General features: G+C 44.9%; 1 protein-coding gene across 3 annotated transcripts in view; it reads right to left on the reverse strand.

Annotated features, from left to right (window-relative positions):
* Nucleotides 1-8,038: 8,038 nt before the first annotated feature.
* Nucleotides 8,039-14,280, reverse strand: part of LOC139359329 (lysine-specific demethylase PHF2-like) — a 44,920-nt gene continuing 38,678 nt past the window's right edge. For 2 of the 3 annotated variants that reach the window (XM_071081949.1, XM_071081945.1), the window contains 3 exons: nucleotides 9,251-9,309; nucleotides 8,562-8,695; nucleotides 8,039-8,225 (listed from right to left, as the gene is read on the reverse strand). The gene's annotated coding sequence lies outside the window, so the exon portion shown is untranslated. Of the gene's footprint in view, nucleotides 8,226-8,561; nucleotides 8,696-8,849; nucleotides 8,975-9,250; nucleotides 9,310-14,280 lie in introns of those variants that run through there. The other variant, XM_071081946.1, reaches the window with a different exon arrangement.

Raw genomic sequence — 14,280 nt, forward strand, 5'->3', positions numbered from 1 at the left:
GTACTATGAGGATTTATATAACAAAGAGATAAAAGGGGCCCTGATTGTCTTTTGTGCCTATACAGCATGGGCTCCAGATTAACAAATGCTAAAATGCACCAATTGACAAAGCTTCATGAACTTAGTCAATGCTGGGACTCAAGTTACAGTTATACCTGGGATAAACACTGCAATGCCTGTAATCCTGGCAAAGTAACTATAGAGGAAAAATAGGCATGCTTTATTTTAACTGTAGCTTTGCCCAAATTTCACATAGGCATAATACTCATTGCCCTAAAATATGCTCAAACACAATGAATAATAAATATGATTCAATTAAGTCTTTGGCACTTATAAATTGGCTTGGATCTTTTAGGTCCCCAGTGAAAATAGCTAATATGACTATGACTATGAGACAAATTGGACCTTGCGGATCCCCAGTTAAAACAGTTCATATGACTCTGTGAGTTATAGCCAGATGTGTTAGTCTGCAAGGGCTACCAGAGCCTGGGTGACTTTAATAATCAGAATGTATTTCCTCGCTGTTCTGGAGGCTGGAATTCCAAGACTGAGGTGTGGGGGATTTGGTTTCTCTGAGGCCTCTCTCCTGACCTGAGATGACCCTTCCTATGAGCACACCCAGCACTGAGGTCTCTATGTCTCCAGATTTCTTCTTTTATAGCGACACCTGTCATGTTGGATTAGGGCCCACCTTAATGGTCTCACTTTAACTTAATCACACCCTTTAAAGCCTGTATCTGTAAATATGGGCACATTCTGAGGTACTGGGGGTAAGGGCTTCAATATGTAATTTTGGGAGAGACACAATTCAGATGTACAGGACCTTCAAGTTTAAAACTTAATATGTAAAACCTTGTTAATAAAAGGGTGATTCTCTCCACTGCTTCTCCATTTGACAGCTCAGTCTTGCCTGTGCTTAAGCCTGGAAGAAATAAATGGTGCTTCATGGTGGATTACTACAACCTTAACATTGTAATCCTTTCATTAAGGCCCCTATACCCAATAGCCAGTATTAAAAAATTTACTGACCCCTTCCAATCAACAACTGGTAAAGATTTTGCTATTATAGATTCAGTTATCATGTTCTGTTCAGTGCCTACTTCAATAGCCTCTCTGCCCTAATTCACCTTCACCTGCAATGGGACACAGTACTTCTTTTCTAGGCTACCCATGGGGTACCCCAACAGCATTGCCACCACATACAGTCTTCATAGAGTGCTTAAGTACACCCAGCTTTCTCCAGGAGCTCAGGTTAACCCAGACACTCATCCGAGACAGCATTGCCCTGGAGCTCATAGCTGGAGATGACCTCCCCCAGGGAGTTTGATCTCTACAGGGAAATTAAACTCAGGGAAAACTTTGATCTCTACAAACCATGACATGTAGAGAGGCTCACACATCTGATTCAACAGTCCCTGATCCAGTGGTCCATGGACACATTTGCCCACAAGGAATAACCTAGAATCTCTCTCTGGTGGGGGTCAGGGGCTGAGTAGAACTTAGTTTTTAATCATTAGACATAGGCAAGGTGTTTAAGTTACTGCACTTTCAAGCAGTATGGCCCTCACTCAAAGTGAGGTAAATATTGCTGCAAAGGAGCAACAGCTGCATTGTTGGAGTTTTGCTTTTGAGGGCTGTGTGTGTGTGTGCGCACGCGTGCATTGATTTCTTTCACAAAATACATTTTCAAATATTTCCTTACTCCAATCAACATTGCCCCTTCCTTTTAAATAAAGTTTTTGAAAACTAATAAGCCTATTTTTTAATTTACATTTTTTATTTACATTTCTTTACAAACTGTTTGCTATTAGTCTACAGTGAAAAGTCAACACTTTATAAAATAAGATTAGCATTTAAAAGCTTGTCAATTCTAATACTTTGAAAGGCTATACCCATTTTCAGAAAGTCTGGGCTATTCAAAATATTTTACAAAATTCTGAAACTTTGAAAAGTTGCAAGATTTGGGGACAGCAAGATGAGGTGTTTTCTCTAACAGCCAGTTTTGTTCACTGTATTATGAAATAAGTACTTTTTAAATTAACAGCTTGAATTCCAAATTATATTTTTGAAAATCAATAATGATTTTTGTAAAAATAAAGTCTGTTGTACCTTTATCTTAAAATTCATTTCTTATCTATTTTCTAGATTTGATGTTTTGCCATTTTATTTTATTTTTTTTATTTTTATTTTATTTTATTTTATTTTATTTTATTTTATTTTATTTTTTTTGAGACAGAGTCTCGCTCTGCCGTTCAGGCTGGAGTGCAGTGGCCGGATCTCAGCTCACTGCAAGCTCCGCCTCCCGGGTTGACGCCATTCTCCTGCCTCAGCCTCCCGAGTAGCTGGGACTACAGGCGCCCGCCACCACGCCCAGCTATGTTTTGCCATTTTAAAGGATACTAGACAAGAGGATCTCAATTTGGATCATTATCTTGGGCTCCTAATATCCTAATATAATTTTAAATCATCCCAAACAATGCATTATTACCATATATATCAACAATTCCCAAACTGCTATAAGCTATGTATACTACTGATATTTTTCAGCTAAAATATACTTATAAATACATAAAAATATAAGAATATTTTTAACTATGTGTTGTTATGCAATAATGCACTTTTCAAAAAGAAACGATATACCAGTCTCAAGAATACCTGGAAGCTGCATGAAAATTCTTGATTCCTTTTAAATATAGTGACAGAAAAAGATGTAAATCTAACAATTGGCTGTTTTTATTGTATAAAGTTTTTTCTATAAGTACATGTGAATTAAGCATTTGTTAATCCACATTTCCCATATCACCAGCGCTGTGTGCCCATGGCACGGCTATTCTAACACTGCAGCTGCGGGGCTGAGGGTGGCAGACCGGGCACTTGCACTGAGCTGCATTCGTCACACAGTTGGACCAGCCCTGAGCCGGGGGCGGAAGTATCCTGATGTGAAAAGCTGTTTGCCGAGTACAATGACCACACGTTTCCTCTATTTTGAATCCACCATCAGAACAAAATCTACACTCTCGACAGATGAGACAGGCAGATATGATCTTTGAACATGAGTGAGAAAGACGTTCACACAGAATCCCATCCTCCCTCACGTGACTGGAGGATTAAAATGGCAGTGGAGGAGTGGATGTTCAGCTCAGGGGTAAATCAGTGGCACTGTCACAGCTATTTTAGGACCTGAAATATTTATATGAGCCTATTCCAAACCCTAATAATACATATATAATGAACTCAGAACTGTACACAAAGGGAAACAAAAAACCACTCTGACAGTGTCCAGGTCCCTCATCAACTCCCCAGAAGTCAAGGAGGTCAAGGCTGCTCTCAAACTCCTGGGCTCAAGCCATCCGCCCACCTCGGCCTCCCAAAGCTCTGGGATTATGGGCATAAGCCACCACACACGGCCTAGTAAGTTCTTTCGATATGTTTGGAATGAATGTGTTTCCAGGATAAAAGCTTACAATGACATCTTTCTTACTTGTAAGATACCTGAAGAGCAGAGAGAGGGTCCCCAGGCTGGCTAAGCATCCGGAACACTGGGGGAGCTTTAAAAACACAGATATAAATGATTGTGCCTCACCCCTTACTTACTGAGTCACAATCCCAGGGATGGAAGCGCCCAGAGAGCTGTCTTTTCAGAACTTCTCCAGCTCTCCAGGTGGTGCTGACAGTCAGGCAGATTTAGAGCCAGTGCTGCAGGCAGCCCGTCCCAGACCTCGGGAGCAGGGGAGTCACCCAGGGCTAGGTCAGACTGAGGGTTCTGGTGCACCAGGGGTGGGGAGGGGCTTGAGAGTTGGCCTTTCCAACAAGCTTCCCAGAGAGGCTGGTTTGCTGATCCTCAGACCAGGCTTTGAGGGTGCACAGCACTCTTCCTCTGGGTGTGTGTCCACATACCTGGCACCTTTGTTGTTGCATTGCCCCAGGCATGAAGTGCAGGGTGCCCCCTCTATGCCTTCAGCCTCACTCTCTCCTCTGCTGACCCCCAAATTGCTGGGGCTTGGACTTGCCTTTCTAAAGGGAGCTCTCAGCTCAGGGATGGGCCCTCCCCACCGGCCCCCTCTTCCCAAGGCCCAACATCAGCAAGAGCTGCTAGAGCAATTCATTCTGGGGAGTCTATGTGGTGTGAAAGGCTTAGGGAAACCATTCTGTTTATTGTCAAGGGCCAGGAAGCAAAGCCTGGAAACAAAGTCTGGTATTGCTCGACCCAGTGGTGATGAGTGACAAGATAGGGCCGGGTGCGGAGGAGACTCCCACACACAGCAGGACCGAGTGAGCGCCAATTCTTCCTTCAAACACTGGCACCAAGGAGAGACCGCAGTCCATTCCCATAAAGGCAGTGGACAAATGGAAGCATCGCTTGGTGTGCCAGCTCCTTTGGGGCAGGAGAACAAGAGGTGACTTGAAGTGGGGTCGGGAGCCCCATCCCAAGCACAATGGATGCTGAAGGGGGTCCCAGGCTCCCCAGGTCCTGGGCTTCTCTTGATTCTCAATGTTAAGCTTGTTGATTGAATATAGTTGGTTAATGTAGACCCCAAGGCAAGGAAAAGACACAGGCCAAGAACCGGGGGCTTCAGTCAGCTCTGAAAAATCAGGAAGAGCATTTCTTTCTTTCTTTTTTTTTTTTTTTTGAGACAGAGTCTCACTGTGTTGCCCAGGCTGGAGTGCAGTAGTGCGATCTCCACTCACTGCAAGCTCCCCCTCCCGGGTTCACGCCATTCTCCTGCCTCAACCTCCCGAGTAGCTGGGACTACAGGCACCTGCTACCACGCTCGGCTAATATTTTGTATTTTTAGCAGAGAGGGGGTTTAACCGTGTTAGCCAGGATGGTCTCGATCTCCTGACCTTGTGATCTGCCCACCTCGGCCTCCCAAAGTCCTGGGATTACAGGTGTGAGCCACTGCACCCGGCGAGGAAGAGCATTTCTAACATCCAAATGCAAATGTCTGTCACCCAGGGCTGCTCCCCTCTGGAAACTGCACTGCAGGGCACAGCAGGTCCCAGGTTTGCCTTTCCGAATTCCCTGCACCACCCAGCTCCCGTCTCCCTCACTGTGCGGGATGAGAGGTCCACACACCCATTCCTTCTCATCTTTGAAATGGCAGTGGTGGCTGCAACCTGGGAGCTGAGGGCATCCCTAGTGGGTGAGACCCCCACCAGGGGCCCTGGGCGCCTGCTGGCCACAGGCTGAGCCATCCAGGCTGTGCACAACCACGCCTCAGCTACCAGGATTTCCTTCCTGTGGAACTGGGCCTTCCATCCAGACAGGCTTGCAGCAAAGAGCAGAAATGGGCTTTCTCAGCTGGGAGTGGTGGCTCACGCCTGTAATCCTAGCACTTTGGGAGGCTGAGGCAGGCAAATCACGAGGTCGGGAGATCCGGACCATACTGGCTAACACGGTGAAACCACGTCTCTATAAAAATACAAAAACTTAGCCAGGTGTGGTGGTGGGAGAATGTAGTCCCAGCGACTCAGGAGGCTGAGGCAGGAGAATGGTGTGAACCCGGGAGGCGGAGCTTGCAGTGAGCCGAGATAGCGCCACTGCACTCCAGCCTGGGTGACGAGTGAGACTCTGTCTCAAAAAAAAAAAAAAAAAAAAAGTGGCCTTTCTCTCTGCTGGTGTAGGAAAGCCATGGCAGGAAGGCGGTACCAACAACACACTGTCCCATGTGGGGTCCCAGACCTCCTGCCTCCCTTTCCTTTGTAAGTGTGCTCTTTAATTAAGTGTCCTCTTTTTAATTGTGTTCAAATGTTCACAATGTCTCAAGTGATGCTGGAGCCACAGCCTGGGGCCACTGCAGGTCCCTCCTCTGGAGCAAAGGGTCTTTGTCACAGTGTTTCTCTAAAAGCATATCCATCCTGAGTGACACTTATTTTAGAAACAGATACAACTGGTGAAGAAAGGGTTGAGCATTAGAAAATGTCTCTGGATTTCAAAGAAGTTGACCACTATCTATAGGGAATTGGGGGTGAGTAACTGCTCTTTAAGTAAATGAGGACAGGCCAGGCAGGGTGGCTCATGCCTGTAACTCCAACACTTTGGAAGGCTGAGGCGGGTGGATCACTTGAGGTCAAGAGTTTGAGACCAGCCTGGCCAACATGGCAAAACCCCACCTCTACTAAAAATACAAAAATTAGCTGGGCATGGTGGTGCGCACCTGTAATCCCAGCTACTCAGGAGGCTGAGGCAGGAGAATTGCTTGAACCCAGGAGATGAAGGTTGCAGTGAGCCGAGATTATGCCACTGTGCTCCAGCCTGGGCGACAGAGCAAGATTCCATCTCAGACAAAAGTAAATGAGAACAAAATCCCAAAGGCTAGAGCCACTGCCCAGAGCACACTCAGGATTGAAGTGCCCCTGTGGTTCCCCTCCCACCTGAATGCTCTATTTTAAAATGGAGGTCCAGGACAAGGGGAGAGCATGTCATTACTAAGGCTCAGTGTTAAATAGAGACACTCTTCCACCATGACAGCCATAATGGGCCACCTGAGCTTCCTTTGGTTTTCCCTGCCATCTGCGTGGTCCTCCACTGCACTTGAATGAGGAGTCCTGAGGGTCCGAGTAACTTGCAGGGATTGCTGTGCTGCCAGGAGTGGGTGAAAGAAGAGACAAGAGCAGCAGACTCAGCTAAAAAGAAAGCCAGGAGAGGGTGGGTATTTAGGAAGCAGAGACTTTTAATTTTAGTAAATTCTGTAAGGAAAAGGGGCGGCGATGGTGGGGCTCGGGACTGGGTGCTCTGGCACTGCCCCTAACGGCAATCACAGTGCTGGCTTTGCTCCTGTGCTGCCGTCCCTCCTCCCTCTCAGCAATAGGAAGAACACGTGTGCTTTTGATGCATGTCGTGCAGCAGGCCTGGGATGCCGCATTTCACACAAGCTTCAGGTAACCCCAGTGCTGCTGGTCCATAGACCACGCTGTGAGTAGCAAGGTCACAAACTCCCCTGAAGGAGGGAAGTAGCTGGGCTGGGTTTCTGAGAGACACTATTACGATTGGAATACTTTGGACCTCCCTTCTTGAGAACCCACAACAGCTGCTGGGTATGCTGAAGCCATATTCACCCCACCACAAAGAAGGTCAGCACCTTTCTCCACACAATGGTATAAGCTTTTGTTTTCATATAAAACCTCAACAGATGAATGAGGCCACTATCAATGATTTCAGAAAGAAAGGCTAAAATAGCAACTATTTTTTTTGACAGAGTCTTGCTCTGTCATCCAGGCTGGAGTGCAGTGGCTCGATCTCCACTCACTGCAACTTCTGACTCCCGGGTTCAAGCAATCTGCTTGCCTCAGCCTCCGGATTAGCTGGCACTACACATACACGCCATGCCTGGCTAATTTTTATACTTTCAGTAGAGACAGGGTTTCACCATGTTGGCCAGGCTGGTCTTGAACTCCTGACCTGAAGTTATCCACCTGCCTTTGTCTCCCAAAGTGCTGGGATTAGAGATATGAGCCACGATACCCAGCCCACAAATACCAACTATTCTTTAAACAAAAAAATATTATGTTGGAGGCACAGTGGCTCATGCTATAATTTCAATACCTTGAGAGGCCAAGGCAGGCAAATTGCTTGAGCCCTGGAGTTGGAGACCAGCCTGGGCAACATGGCGAAACCCTGCCTCACAAAAAGTTTTTAAAAAATTAGCTGGGCATAGTGGCATTCATCTATAGTCCCAGCTACTCAGGAAGCTGAGGTGGGAGGATTGCTTGAGCCTGGGAGTTTGAGGCTGCAGTGAGCTGTGATGGCACCACTGCACTCCAGCCTAGGTGACAGAGTGAGACCCTGTCTCAAAAAAAAAAAAAATATATATATATATATATACACACACACACACACACACACACACACACATATATACACACACACACATACACACACATACATATATATACACACACACACACATATACATACACATACACACTTTGGGAGAGATGTCCCTCGTAATTAAACTATGTTAACACAGATGATTTTATTTAACAGCTGAAATGGTTCTGTTACCTGGGAGCTTGTTTTATATTTAGTTGATCTTGGAGGATCCATCATTAACCCCCCTAGAAGTGCCCACAGTGACGTGTTCCATGAGTGCTTGATGGAAAACCATACATTTCTAACGCTCTGGTGGCAGGCAGCAGTTATGCGATGGCATGAGGAAAATCCATTTAGTAGAGTTGTCCAAAAGTGCAATGGCCTGGCTCGGTAAGCTGTAAATTATCTGTCCCTGTGAGGGGTAGAAAGTGAGGATGGAGAAGGAAGGAATATGCCAGAGAGGGGTTGAACCAGACGGGCTTCTTCCAGCTGTCAGCTTCATGACTACAGGTACTGTCCACGTCTCCAGGATCCACCTAGGATGCCTCTGATAATGTAACCATGTACCCCCACTTTTCTTGGGCAGTTTATTCCAACAAGTGAGCTGTGGTGCAGGCATTGGACCATGCAGTATCTGTTTGACTTTCAGGGGCTTAGGTCAGCTTGGTGGAGTTCTCTGGGTCCCTCTAGAGAAATATCCAACCCAGCGATGGCCTGCAGGGTCCTGCCCCACCCCTAAAGCACTTACATTCACACAAAATCCTGGAGCTGAATGTTCTCAGCAGGCTTTTTCCTCATAGCCAAAAGCCAGAAACAAATCCAGATGTTCTTCAAGGAGCAAATGGCAAAACACTTGGGGTCATTGTGGAAATGGAGGGAAGCCTTTGGAGAGATGTATAGGAAGAATGAACAGGACTCGGTAATGGATTGTTTATGATGTGGGGGGATACAGGCTGAAGAAACTCTTCTAGAGTCTGGAATGGGGTCCCTAGGTGAGCCGTCACACCATTTATTTAGACAGTAAGTCTGGGTCACAGCCAAGTCAAGGAAGGTGACCTAGACTATAGAGCGGGATCAGTTTTAATATGTAATGTCAAAGAGGCATTTCAGTCTGGAAATCAGCTAGGCAGTTGTGCATATAATTCTGAGTGGAGATAAAATCTGGAGGTTGTAAGAATAGAGTTAATAATTAATGCATTAAAAATCAATTTGGTCACCCAGAGGGCTTGGGGTTCTTTTTTTCCCAGCATACCAATAAAAGAATAACAGAGTCCAGGGGTGAGTTATGATGCACTTCAGATTTTAAATCCCAAGCAGGGGTTGTGAGCGCACTGGCAAAAATTGGGGAGGAGCATTCAGAAAGGTAGGACGTTCCAGAAGGAGAAACATCGGCGTCAGAAGCCAGGAGCAAGATGGAAACAAAAGGGAGCCACTTACCTGGACTGCTCCTTGGACGTGGTAAATGGAAAGTGGCCATTAGATTTTCCATCATAGAACTGTCAAAAGACAAAAGTACAGCAGATTTAGTTTAAATATCCTAATTGGCTTTATTTGCTATTCTAGAATCAGGCAACACTTCATTCCGTAAAACAGACTGAGCGTTCCTCCCAGCAGAGCGGGGGAGATGGGCTTCATGGATAGAAAAGGCTGAAGCAGAAACAGAGAATAAAACACGGATTGGTTGCAAAGTTACTTTTCTTGTAAACATTAAAGCAGACGGGAGGGACTGCTTATCATGCTGGCTTAACCTGGCCTGTTGGGGATTTGCCTGTTATCTCTCTGTGTCCTGACTTCTCAGAAGGTCAGATCAACAACTTAGTTTTGGTTTGGAAAGATGGAACTTTAGCGCGAGGAACTCCATTCCAGTCTAGTCTTGTTACTGAACTCAACCTGAGTCGGCTTGCCCCGTGTGGTAAAACCAAACACACACACTGAGGTTTGCAGCAGGAGAAATGAGGGTGTTAACTTGTAGGACACCAAGCAAGGAGAATGGGGTAGCTTACGCTTCAGATCCAACCTCCTGGATGACTTAAAAGCAAGGGATTTTAAAGGCAGGGGAACATTTCAGGAAAGCAGAGGTTACAGGGAAACCATAAATCAATACAGAGGATATACCTTGGTTTGCCCCAAAAAGGTGGAAGCTCTTGAAGCAAGGGACTTACAGGTCATAGGTGGCTTCAGGATTCTTTGATTGCAATTGGTTAAGGAAGGCAGGCTTTGCCTAAAAACTTGGGGTCAGCAGAAAGGAATGTTAAGGTCTGGCCTATGGGCATAACTCTCTCCAGGCCCCTGAGGAAGAAATTTAGAACAAAGAGCAGCTGTCAGAGTGCAGCCCTCAGCTCCAGGTCACCTGAGGTCTCTGTGATGATGGTCAGTATTTTCCATCTGAAGTGGGTCTGGATTTCTGAAAAGCCATTCAGGGACATATGCTAAGATGTAATCTTTAGTTTCAATAGGGGACCAAATACCTTGTGGCTCTGACTTGCTTGAGTGGCTATTACTTGAAGCTATGATTCCCTTCTTGCTTGTCAGGCGGCTCATTTACTTCTCAAGGCCAGCTAGGTGCCTGAATTTCCCTTGAAGGAAATCAAGATTTTCCTTTGTTTACACGCTTGGAGGAGGCCCAGCAGGCCTCTAATAGGGGTCCCTGCTCCATCTCAGTCTGTTGGGCCTAGTGCAGAAGCTCAGTCCAAACCAATGGCCTCCTGTAAATGTATTTTACAGAAGTCAGCAGTGTCCACAGCAAGGGAGAGTTTCTTGAGCAACCTGCTGGGAAATGTAAGAGTGAAATAAGGAGGGAATGTCAGGTGAAAACATTGAAAAGATGAATACTGACAATTATTTACAGAGGGCTAACTCTGAAGTGGTTCCAAGAAACTGGGATCTTGAAAAGCAGGTAGTGGAGGGGAAAAATGGCTTCCCCTTCCCGTTCTAGATTCTTTGGCTGGGCTAGGAATTAAATTGACATAAAACAGGCTAATAGGAGAAAAACCATTTTAATTACGTCTATATGCACAGGAATCCCACAAAGTATAGACCAGGAGAAGGGCCAGATGAATGAAGCTTAGATAGTGTCCTGAGTTACAGAAAGGAACAGGGGCTTGGGGCTTCTTGGGGATGGGCACAAGTTCTGGGAAGGTGAGGGGAGGCAATGTCTGGTAAATAAAAGGTGTCTTGTTCTGCAAAGAAAAGTCTCTGGGGTGGTGGAAGTTGTCTGGAACCAGCCCTCTTCCTGATACAGATGCTTCACTAATGTAGATTTATTTTATAGTTATAACTTTCTTTTACAAAAGGGCAGCTTTTAAGAGCTACTCCTGTGTCTGCAATTTCTTAGAATAACAGATCAAAATTTGCCTAAGAAGTATATTTTGTGTTCACATATCTGGTTTTGTATTGTTATATTTTGGGGGTGGTGTGTCCTGAGCCCCACCAGCAAGGACCATGTTAGAGGAATATAATTTTTAATTAACTTTTTTAGAGTTGTTTTGAATTCACAGCTGAAGGAACTCAGTATATTCCATCCCAAAATATGCCACTCTGACATAAAGATTATTTTGAGCTGAAGACAACTGAGACCAAGCAGACACAGGACAAACTCTCTGCCCTGCCCCATCTACCAGAAAGGCAGGATGGCTCTTACCAGTCCAGAGGTGGCACCAGAAAAATCAACATCACAAACATGCCAAATCAAGCTTATCAGTCAGCTTCCCCCATGTATCTACCTTCCCACAACTTGTTATCCAAAGAAGCTCAAGGTCCCCTTCCTTTGTCTTTCTACTTCTCTACAAATATATTGCTCTCCCATTAGTGTGCTAATAAGCCCAAGTTCTAACCGCCTTTTTGAGTTATTATTTATCACTGAGCTCTCCCATGTGTATTTGTGATACAGGAATTAATACATGTGTTCTTTTCCCTTATTAACCTGGCTTTCATTGGTCTAAATTTGTGGGGCCAAGGCAATAAATCTAAGATGGGTGGAGGAAAGATTTTTTCTGCACCTATACAGCAAAATTGAGCCGAGCGTGCGGAGAGCTCTCATATGCACCCCTCACACCCCACCCAGCAACACACACGCAGCCTGCCCTACTGTCCATGTCCCGCATCAGTGGGGCACATTTGTTACTACTGCTAAACCCACACCAACATATCATTATCACCCAAAGTCTGTAGTTCACATTAGGGTCACTCTTGGTGTTGTATTGTCAGTGAAAAGAGTCAAACTCTGTAAAATATTTGAAGAGATTTATTCTGAGCCAAATATGAGTGACCCAAGGTACAGTCTCAAGAGGCCCTGAGAACATGTGCCCAAAGCGGTTGGGTTACAGTTTGGTTTTACACATCTTAAGGAGACATGAGACATTAATCAGTACATGTGAGATGTACATTGATTCAGTCCAGAAAGGTGGGACAGCTCGAAGGGGGTCGGTGGGAGGAAGGCTTCCAGGTCATAGGTGGATTCAAAGATTTTCTGATTGGCAATTGATTGAAACAGTTATTATCTAAAAACCTGCTATCAACAGAAAGGAGCATCTGGGTTAAGATAAGGGGTTGTGGAGACCAAGGTTCTTACCATGTAGATGAAGCCTCATGGGGATTGCCCTTAGAGACAACAGATGGCAAATGTTTCCTATTCAGACTTTTAAAAGGTGCTAGACTTTCAGCTAATCTCTAGAGGATTGGGAGGGCCTGGAAGGGGAAAGAGTTAGCTACGGTAATAGAGATTCTTCACAGATGCAAATTTTCCCCATAAGAGACAGCTTTGCAGAGCCACTTCAAAATATGCAAAACAAATCCAATTTTGGGGTAAAATATTTTTATTTCCTTCTTTATCTGTCATATGATGTTATACAAGAGTCAGGCAGGAAAGTAAGCTGTGTTATATATAAGGTTAAATAAAGTCCATCTGTTGAGATGTTATGGTTTACAGGGTGTGACTCCCCAGACCCCTTAGATAGAAATTTGGGCAAGAGAGAAAAAATGTCAGTTTAGTCCTCAGTACATTCTGTGGGTTTGGACAGATGTCTAATGCTGTATCCACCATTGTCATATCATACAGAGCAGTTTCATAGTCCTGCAAATCCCCTGGGCTCTGCCTGCTCATCCTGCTCTCCCCCAACCCCTGCCAACCACTGCTCTTTTTACTGTCTCCATGGTTTTGGCTTTTCCAGAATGTGACAGAGTTGGAATCTTACAGTATGCAGCCTTTTCAGATTCGTTTCTTTCAGTTAGTAATATGTATTTAAGGTTCTTTCGTGCAGCTCAATAGTGTTTGGCAGAAACTCAAAGGCAGGGAGAGGAATGGGAAATCTGTGTGATGGAAAAGGGGAAGAGGAGTCCTGATGGGGTTGCCAGCTGCCAGCAGCCAGAGGCGGCTGATAGTGAAGTGGCCTCATTGTCTGGGGTGACACCCAAGGTTCATTGTCTTACAGCCACAGAGATAAAGGCCATGGACACAAAAAGGGTGAGGTTAAGAGTGGAAATTTAATAGGTGAAAGAAAGAGAATAGCTCTCTGCTACAGAGAGGGGTCCTGGAAAAATAGGTTGCTGATGCACAGTGAAATGCAAAGAGTTTTATAGATGAGCTAGTGGCTAGCAGTGTCTGATCTACATCAGGTGCAAAAAAAGTTAGGACCAGATGTGCCATCTGCATAGGGCACAAACCTCTGGACACCTCCACACTGATCTTTTATTACACAGGTGGGTAGCTACTCCATGTTGCTTATTTCTTTCTTACTACGCATGTGTTAACCAAAAAAAAAATTAGGGAAGGTGAATCCCCTATGGTGGACATGTCTGGCTCCAGGTAGTCCTCTTCATCAGTGTGGCTGCAGTCCTCCCCCCAGGTAAGTTTCCAGCTTCCTTATCTATGTTTGCAGTTCAGTGTTTCAGGCTGCTCTTTGTTAGAAAGAAATGCTTTCTTGGGCTGCTTTTTGCTAGAAGTTCTGCCAAGGACTGGTTTGCCCTATCTGCCTAAATAATTTCTTTCTATCTCCTGTATCACTGGAAGAGGGGATCCTACCTGACTGGAAAGAGGGTGCCTATTTGGTTCTCCCTTTTGGTCCTAAGTTGGAAGCAAGGGCTAAAAGGTGGGAAGCCATCAGTGCAGTCCTGACCATTAGGGTTGCTGTATGCAGAGGTGTAGTTTGGCTTTTCCAGCTGGTTACTTCACAGACTGTGGGTCAGAGCACCACCAGGTTCTTGGGTGGATTTTTTAAATCTCACGGACTGAAACCCTTCTGTATTATCTCCAGTCACTTGAACATCTTTCTTTGACAGAGACAGTTTATTCAGTGTTGTTACTTAAAAAGAAAAAAGCTGCTACTACTACTACTACAATTACTATTTATAATAATGGTAATAATGACAAAAATGATGAATCACAGCAAGGACCAAATAATTATAATTACTGATTTAATATTTATACATATTTATTAAAATATATAATCTATATATTACATATATTTATA

The sequence above is a fragment of the Macaca nemestrina genome, chromosome 17, assembly GCF_043159975.1.
Source record: "Macaca nemestrina isolate mMacNem1 chromosome 17, mMacNem.hap1, whole genome shotgun sequence".
In the NCBI taxonomy this organism is placed as follows: domain Eukaryota; kingdom Metazoa; phylum Chordata; class Mammalia; order Primates; family Cercopithecidae; genus Macaca; species Macaca nemestrina.